The sequence below is a fragment of the Eriocheir sinensis genome, unplaced genomic scaffold (assembly GCF_024679095.1).
Source record: "Eriocheir sinensis breed Jianghai 21 unplaced genomic scaffold, ASM2467909v1 Scaffold226, whole genome shotgun sequence".
Lineage (NCBI taxonomy): Eukaryota > Metazoa > Arthropoda > Malacostraca > Decapoda > Varunidae > Eriocheir > Eriocheir sinensis.
In genome coordinates, this window is record NW_026111528.1 from 412,384 (window position 1) to 421,464 (window position 9,081).

Below are 9,081 nucleotides of genomic sequence, written 5' to 3' on the forward strand. Positions count from 1 at the left end.
ATTTGACCTGCAATATAGAGCACATCGGCATATAACAAATTTCCATATGCTTTGAGTCAGACAAGTCTTTCTCTTGTTCTACATCTCTGCTGTTGAAGGTGGCGCTAGGCTGGGGACCTGCCCATTCTCCTCTAACGTTTATAGTCCCACTTGTGGCACAGGCTCAATGATAATGCTGAGCACTGTACCATGACTACCCCCCCTTATGGTGTCATGGCCCAGAATGGGAAGTGGTCGCCCACACAGTTCGTGTGGTTGTCTGCTACTCTGGGCCATGGCGTGGGGAGCTCCAATTTGGGAACAGATGTCAGGCTATGGATGGATGGATGGAAGGTTTTGTAAGAATGTGAGATCAGTGACACAAAAGTAAAACTTCTAGGCAGTCTCAACTGCAGCCGTCATTGTTTGAAGGTTGGTTAGCACGCTGTGCCAGCCATTTTATCCTTTTCATGAGTATTAAGTTATGTGTAACAATATTCACCTCATTAAATAGTAAGGAAATGCCTAATTTTCATGTCTTATATTACTCAGCAAAATAGTGACATAACAATACATAAGACATAAATATAGGCCATTTCTTTACTACTATATGATAGGCATGCCCCCAGTAAGGCCTGGATGCAAATAGGTAGGGCCACCTAAGGTTAATTATGAAATCATTAATGATGGAATTTTGACGACCCCATATGTGGTTGGGACTAATAATAGGTCCACTGTCCCCACAAGTATGCCTAAATGATGCTATAACGAGGACCACTTCTGTGGCTCAGTGACTTAATGCAGTATTATCTAGTATGTAATTGCGTGATATTACCCATGTGTATTTTGTATTCAATTTGTTTGAAATAGTGAATAATTTTTTCCCCTCTTTCTTTCCATAGAAATGTCATAGATCCTAGATATGAAGCTGCTCCCACAGGACTCACAACAGTCATTGTAGTGACAGTGTGTGACAAGTTAGTTGTATGATGGTGCAGGGAAACCCAAGATTGGGCAGGAGTAATTTGTTCTTTATATTTTGACTTACAGTCGTCCTCAGAATGAGCAGGTACAAGTTGTTGTTGTTGTTACATTTTGCCTCTGCGGTGGGGGACAGGACTATGGTAGAGCCTGGCACAGGTACGGCTGGTGTGCGCTGGCAATAGTCAAGTGGCCTTCGTATGGCTGGGGAGGCGGAGAAGTGGATCTGACCAACCCCTCCGTGTCAATGAGCAGGTAGAAGCGACTGAAGTGTGCAGCTGCTTATATCCCCTACATTGGATCATCTTGCGGGTGGCCTGGGAACCGAGGCTTGCCATTAGTCCATCGTTGCCATCGACCCATGAACTGTTTGTGACAATGTTTGGCTGTCCTGAGTCCTACTCATAGTGACAATGACTAGTCTTCAGCAGTCCCTCCTAGTGATTAGTGTTTCATTCTATGGAAATGTGTGCCACTTTCACCGTCTTCCTCCCCAGCAAACACACTACGTAATTTTCACGTGACGTAATGGTGAAAATAAGGTGAATTTTTTATTTCACGTAAGGGCCACGTAGTATCCACGTCGCGAATTCCATCCACCTAACAAAGTTTAAGGCATGTCTTGTGTTTTCAATGTTAATATTTTGTTTTCCCGTGATGTATGACCTAACTAAATATACTGTAATGAAATAAGGTGAATTTTTTTTTTCACGTAAGAGCCACGTAGTATCCACGTTGCGAAGGCCATCCACCTAAAACAGTTTAATGCACTTTTTGTGCTTTGAATGTTAATACTTTCCACGTTAAATACGAAATTCCGAGAGAAACAAATCAGTGTAATTTAAAAACGATGCAGTAAACACTAAAGAATAACAGTAATATATATAAATATGACAGAAATAAACATTAATAGTTTGTAAAGTGTTCGATCATGACAACTCTCGCGCACGTTCCTCCGCCCGCCTTGCTGCATGTGCTTTACATGCCACGGATAATGTGGTGAGTTTTTATCTTTTTTTGCGTCATTTACACCTTTCCCCCACCTTTATTACTTTCCTACACATGACATTAAGTGCTCAGGGATTAGGTGGAGCGGCAGATCATCCCCTGTAAAGGTGTGTTGGTGAAATGTGATGAAAAATGTAGTGGCGAAGGGAACAGCGTGGGTTAACAATGCACGCCATGTATCACAATTTTTTACACTTTCCATGTCATTATTCACCATTCTAACTTAGTCTGGGTGTCCAAGGCTTAAATAGAACGTGCAAAAGTTACATATAGAAGGTGAAATTAACGTGTCGTGGGATATATTTTCGCATAAGCTTCCATATTCTAGTACATGATTGGTACCTGTTTGTCTGTCCTTGCTGACTTATACCATGGCTGATGAGGGTAATCTAACGTAGTTTTGGTGGTGTAGTAGTGGTTTTGTATGTGTGATTTACAGGAGTGTTAAACCTTTTTAACTTAGATTACTTATATAATGGTACTTTACGTTGCCTGGTTGTAATCTGACGTAATTTTGGTGGTATAATTGGTTTTCATGCGATATATAGAGTAGTGTAATACTTTAAAGCGTTCTCTGGAGCTGCAGAATACAATTTCCACCATAATTAACTACATATCCCAAGGGTGTGAATGCCATAATGATTTTTTAAGTGCGTGCATGTTTTGTAAGCATTTAAGTGTGTAGAGGCGTCACGTACGTGGTCTGGCTAGCTGTTATCTAACATAATTTTGGTGTAATCACATGTGGTTTTTATGTGTGATTTAGTGTTACACATTTTCACTTAGTTTACTTATATTCTGGTGTTTTAAGTGCGCGGTTGGAATTATATAAGTGTATAGCTGTCACGTAGTCTGTGTGTGGCCTGGTAACATCGCGGCTGAGGTGTAATTATGTAATTTTTATATATTGGAGGTTTTTAGGCCTGACAGACAGTAAGTAGCTTTATCTATAATAAGAGGATGGCATTATAAAGTAAGAATCCAGGAACTTGTAAGTCTTTTTTTTTCCACTGACAGAATGACAAAGACAACAGCTTCAAACAGTGGGATCCCTGCAATGGACATTAGTGTATCATTTGATGGCACATACGTCATTCTACGCATCAGCTGTTCTCTGGAGCTGCAGAATACAATTTCCACCATAATTAACTACATATCCCAAGGGTGTGAATGCCATAATCCTTGGTGTAGCTGTACTTGCCCTTGCTTCTGTACCTGCCTGCCATTCTGGTTTCAAGTAAACGAGTTTTTTTAAGGTAATGTTTTGTATTTAAGCACTATGAACACACACACACACACACACACACACATACACACATGCATGGGCATTACAATTAAAGTAGTTAACATGTAGACTAACATCTATAATTTTTTTACTTACTTTGCCTTCAGTTAACCCAGTGTTATCCCAATGAACACCAATGATGTTCAAAGATACTTCAATGACACCCCAATGAATTTTATCGATATCCAAAAGATTCTTCGGCCACTAGCTGACCCTAAATCTGTACAGCAATCAATGCGTCTTCCGTCATTAATGTTTTTTAAGTCATAAAAGATATTTGTTTTTATCTCACCCAACTTTTTTTCAGTGTAACTAATATCTGTAGTATGAAACTAGTGCATTTCTTTGATTTCCAGGTTTTAAATGGATCGAAAGGAAAAACGAAAGCAATATCAGAGAAGTTGGATAGCTAGAAAAAGATTTGCAAAAAAAATTGCAACATGTTCAACAAAAGACCGTAGCAGTGACAGTAACGATTCTGTTGATTTATGTGCAGATATAATTCACTCTTCAGAAAATGCGAAGGACTTGTCTGTGGAAGATGTAGCACCACATAGTACAGAAAGTAGTGAGGATGGTGATGAAACATGGTGTTTGATTGAAGAAAATCCTTTTTATTCATCTGATTCATTGTCATCAGATGAAGGAAGAAATATTTCAAGTGACCTAATATCTTGGATAAATAAACACCAAATAAAACACAATGCTGCTGATGATTTGCTAAAGCTATTAAGATCAAATAGTATAATTCTCTACCTTATCTGCTCGCACCTTATTGAAAACTGAAAGAAATGTGAAAGATTGAAGACAAATCTGGAATGAGCTACATTTATTTGGGACTCAAAGAATCATTACTAAAAATTTTGAAAATATCACTCGACAAACAAAACAAAATACACAAAATCTGGAAGTGTCCCTCAATATTGATGGCCTTCCACTATTTAAAAGCTCAAACACATGCATGTGGCCAGTGCTGTGTGCTATCATGATTCAGCCAGTAACTGTCTTTCCTGTCGCTTTAACGTGTGGATCGTCAAAGCCATGCAATTTAGATTTCTTGAATGACACGATCAGAGAGCTGAATGACATACTGCAGCATGGCATTCAGTATGAGGAGTTTAAAATACATGTAACACTGAAAAGCATCGTTTGTGATGCCCCTGCAAGAGCAATGGTTAAAGCCACTAAACAATATTCAGGTTACTATGGATGCGATAAGTGTACACAAAAAGGAGTTTGGTATGGAAGGCTTACCTATCAGGAAATTGATAATATTGTCTTGCGCACTAATGAGTCATTTAGAGACCAGATTCAAGAAGAGCACCATTGTGGGGTTTCCCCTTTTACAGCTCTTCCTGTGGATCTAATAAAATCATTTCCAATAGATTACATGCATCAAGCCTGCCTTGGTGTGATGAGGCGCTTACTCCTGATATGGATAAAAGGAAAAAAAGAAACTAGGATTATGCAGAGGCATGTTGAATAAATCAACAAGAAACTCTTAGAAATGCAACAGTTTGTCCCCAGCAACTTTGCACGAAAACCTAGAAGCCTTCTGGAAATTGACAGATGGAAGGCAACCGAATTCAGACAGTTTTTGTTGTATACTGGCAAACTTGTTCTTAAAGGCAGCCTAAGAGGTGACCTTTATGCTCATTTTATGACTCTTTCTGTTGCTCTGTGCATTCTTGTGTCACCAAGACTTATTCAGATGCATAAGGGCTATGCTCACCAACTACTGGTGTATTTTGTTAAACGAGGTCGGGAACTCTATGGCAATGAGTTCTTAGTGTACAATGTCCATAGCATGCTTCACCTTGCAGAAGATGCTGGTTGGTTTGGAAGCTTGGATGTCTGTGCAGCATTTCCATTTGAGAACTATCTGTATAAACTGAAGAAAATGGTTAGATCAGGAAAAAATGCTTTATCACAAGTTGTAAAAAGAATTCATGAACTGGAGAATGACCCAGGTGAAATGAAACCTGCAAAGTTTAAGAAAATCATCTGCACTAACAAACCTGACAATACATATATTTTGGATGATTCATCTTGTTGTGAAGCAGTGGCCTTATCACACCAAAGAGATGATGAAGGAAACCAGAAAATACTGTGCAGAGTGTACAACAGAACAGAATCAGCATTTAATGACCCATGTGATTCCAAGATTATTGGAGTTTATCAGATAAATACAGCAAAAAGTTATATGAAATTTATTAAAAAAAGCGACCTAAAAACAAAGGCAATTATGGTACATAGTAGTAGAAGTGGAAGACACACAAAAATCCTAGCAATACTGCATGAATTCTGAAAACTATCAGGTGAGGAAACTTTTAAGTAGAAAAGTTTGAATGTTAAATGGTTACAGTGTAGAATTTGCTGCCTGTGATCATGGAAATGTATCATTAATTTTAAATATATTTTAACAGATGTCATTTGTAGTTGTGGAGTTTCTGGATGAAAAGGCAGTTGAAGTTGTTCCCAAGTCATGGATAATGCATAAAGAAAAAGTGAGTTTCCCTTTAAAGATGTTGATGGTGCATGCTAACGGGTTTAAGGAGTAACAGACAGATGATCTTGCTCGTTATACAAATACTCTCTGACAGTTAAGATATAAGTACTTGAAATATAAATCTTGGTTTTGTATATGCATCGTTGATATTAACAGTGTGCTAATCTTTTAATTTCAGGGTCTGTTTTGTTACTGGCCTCCAAGGGCAGGTGCTGCAGCCAAGGTGAAAAAGGAAGAAATCCCAGATAAAGAAAAATGGAATTCATACGAGATAAGGATTTTCATCTGCAGGTATGACAGGTGTAAATTATTATTAACATCTGAATAATTTTATGCTTGTAATGCCATGTATGAAAATTTAAACTACATACGTAAATTTTTGTGCGCCACAGAAAACTACAGCAAGGCACAGGAACTGTCCAGGAGATCAGAGGTTTCGTCAAATGTTGAAACAGAACCTGAAGGTCCAAAAAGCAGAGCTACCAAAAAGCCTGCTAGATATGACTTCTCAGATGAAGCTGATGGTAAGATTTTTCTTATACGTTATTATATTCTTTGGTTTGTAATAGCTTATGCTGGCAATTGAACAGAATGGTTTGTTCATATATGTGTCCTTAATTAATTCATTATGACAACAAGACAAACTCAAAATGACTAGTATGCTCGTAAACTTATACAGATGAAGGCGATAATCCTGAGTTCTCCCACACTCCATCTGTAGCTGTTCTGCCACAATCTCCTCACCTAAATGGTAAGCATGTTTTTTTTTTTTTCTATATTGCACGAAACTTTTGCCAGTATGTGTGCGAATATGTTCACAATTCCATGAGTTAAGAACCAAAACAAAAAGTTTATTTTTACCCAAATACCTTTCAGTTGGACTTTCCAAAACAAGCTCGCATCATACCAAACACTCAGTTGTTCATGAAAGATTTTCCTCCCCAGGTATGTATGACAACAAAGCTTGTATTTACAAATTTCTGTCTTTGGGGAAACTTTCACCATAGTAGTTATATAAGTTCCACTATTATTTTTATTACCATTTTCCCTACAGAATGGTCTGATGCATCCTTCAAAACCAGATCCTCATCACGGTCCTCAGAAATAATACATGTTAACGCACAAGATTTGAAAAAAAAATACACATCAGGTAATTTTAATTTGTATGATATGTAAACGAAATCCATATCCTTATGATTATACAAAGTGATTTATTTTCATTCACCTCATCTCAGGGTAGACCTAAACTGCAATGCTGATATATGAAATTAACAGAAACACACACACACACACACACACACACACACACACACACACACAAGGTGCTTATACACATTAAATTTCTGACAGCTTCATCAGACCGAGGTGCAACAGAACTTGTACCTGTTTCACAGACAGAGTTTGCAGGTAGAGCATGCCTTCATTGTTTACGTATTAAGTGTATTTAAAAATTAAAACTTGCATTTTTTTTCATAGTCTGCCAGTGACAGTAACAATCAACCTTCTAGAAATATTACTTTGTGACTGAAAATCTTTCTTCCTGATGCAGAGTTCAAGAGCGCTGTAATGGCAAACTTCAAGACAATCCAGGAAAACCAGCGGCTGATGTTAAGCTGCCTACAGTCTTCTTCCAGTGGGCTAGGGGATGATGTGGAGGATGTACTGCCAGCTCCAGTAAGCAGCTTGGAGGAACTGGATGACCTAAACTCTAAATTGGCTGATCAATCTTTCAAAAGGAATTTGGTAAAATAAAAATGTATAAATTTGAATATGAGAAAGTTTCATGATATTTTGAATATTGATATAAGATTATTTTTGTCTTGAAGAATCATATCTTCTTGTATTTATGGTCCTACTATTTGTTGCAGACACTGTATTTGTCATCTTTTGGAGGCACAGCCTTGGCGATGCTGTCGGAGGATTTTAAAAAGCTTGGAACTAATTCCGTGTGGTCGTTTACAGCCTCAAAGGAAAGAAAGGAAGCTACCATTTAGTGATCTTCCATCTGCAAAGTTATCATCAGTAAGTGTGCAGAATTGCTTGTTTTCATCTGACTCAAAGCAGTATATGTAGTAATGTTATGAAAATAGTGTGTCCTATGCTTGACACTAAAACAAAATTTGTCTGACATTCATATGCTTTGGTTTCTTTACCCAAAGAGCATGCATGAGAACCTACAAAGAAGCAAAAACCTCTGCAGTGGAGCATCAAATTAGTGAGGCACTGAAGCATGCTCCTAAGAGGAAAGGTGGCCCAAAATACAAGGTGAGTTCTGATCCTCATTTCTCCAGTTTTGCTATTCCCTCTCAACTTAGTAAGAAGTCTTTATTTTTAAAATTAGTGAACACACACACACACAACCACAGCTCCTTATATATATATATATATATATATATATATATATATATATATATATATATATATATATATATATATATATATATATATATATATATATATATATATATATATATATATATATATATATATATATATATATATATATATATATATATATATATATATATATATATATATATATATATATATATATATATATATATATATATATATATATATATATATATATATATATATATATATATATATATATATATATATATATATATATATATATATATATATATATATATATATATATATATATATATATATATATATATATATATATATATATATATATATATATATATATATATATATATATATATATATATATATATATATATATATATATATATATATATATATATATATATATATATATATATATATATATATATATATATATATATATATATATATATATATATATATATATATATATATATATATATATATATATATATATATATATATATATATATATATATATATATATATATATATATATAACTTGTGGCTGCAGTGTCGCGTGTGCTGAGTAAGCTTCTTCCCAGGAACCTGAGCAAAAGAGACGTGAGCATTTTGTAGAAGAGTCATCAAATTCCTCTGACTAGCCGCAGTTGAAACGAGAAGATGCCATGGCTGCAGTCTTCTTCTTCCTCTGTTGACATTTCCGGTCCACCACCATCTCCTCCTCCAGCTGCCTCTCCCTGATGCCCCCCTTCACTTCGTCCTGCCAGCGCAGCAGGGTCTCCCTCACCGGTGCCTGCCCTGCAACTCCATGTCCATCATTCTCCTTCCCATGTAGTCTTCATCTCCTGAATGGTACTTTTTTTGCTAAAATAAATTTCTCATTTCAAGTATAGACTTTTTATTTCCATGACAATTATATATATTATACATATATATTATA

The 9,081-nt window shown here is 36.1% G+C and overlaps 2 long non-coding RNA genes across 3 annotated transcripts in view; both read left to right on the forward strand.

Annotated features, from left to right (window-relative positions):
• The window catches only part of LOC126990928 (uncharacterized), a 9,388-nt gene extending 3,344 nt beyond the window's left edge, over nt 1-6,044 (forward strand). Inside the window, exons 1-3 of one of the 2 annotated variants that reach the window (XR_007744924.1) lie at nt 2,607-3,224; nt 5,680-5,760; nt 5,941-6,044. This is a non-coding gene — a long non-coding RNA (uncharacterized LOC126990928). Of the gene's footprint in view, nt 1-2,606; nt 3,225-5,679 lie in introns of those variants that run through there. The other variant, XR_007744925.1, reaches the window with a different exon arrangement.
• Nucleotides 6,045-6,162: 118 nt separating this feature from the next.
• On the forward strand, nt 6,163-7,641 carry LOC126990932 (uncharacterized). The gene is made up of 6 exons (XR_007744929.1): nt 6,163-6,286; nt 6,442-6,513; nt 6,639-6,707; nt 6,817-6,912; nt 7,113-7,169; nt 7,312-7,641. It is a non-coding gene; the product is annotated as an uncharacterized LOC126990932 (long non-coding RNA).
• The last annotated feature ends 1,440 nt before the right edge of the window (nt 7,642-9,081 follow it).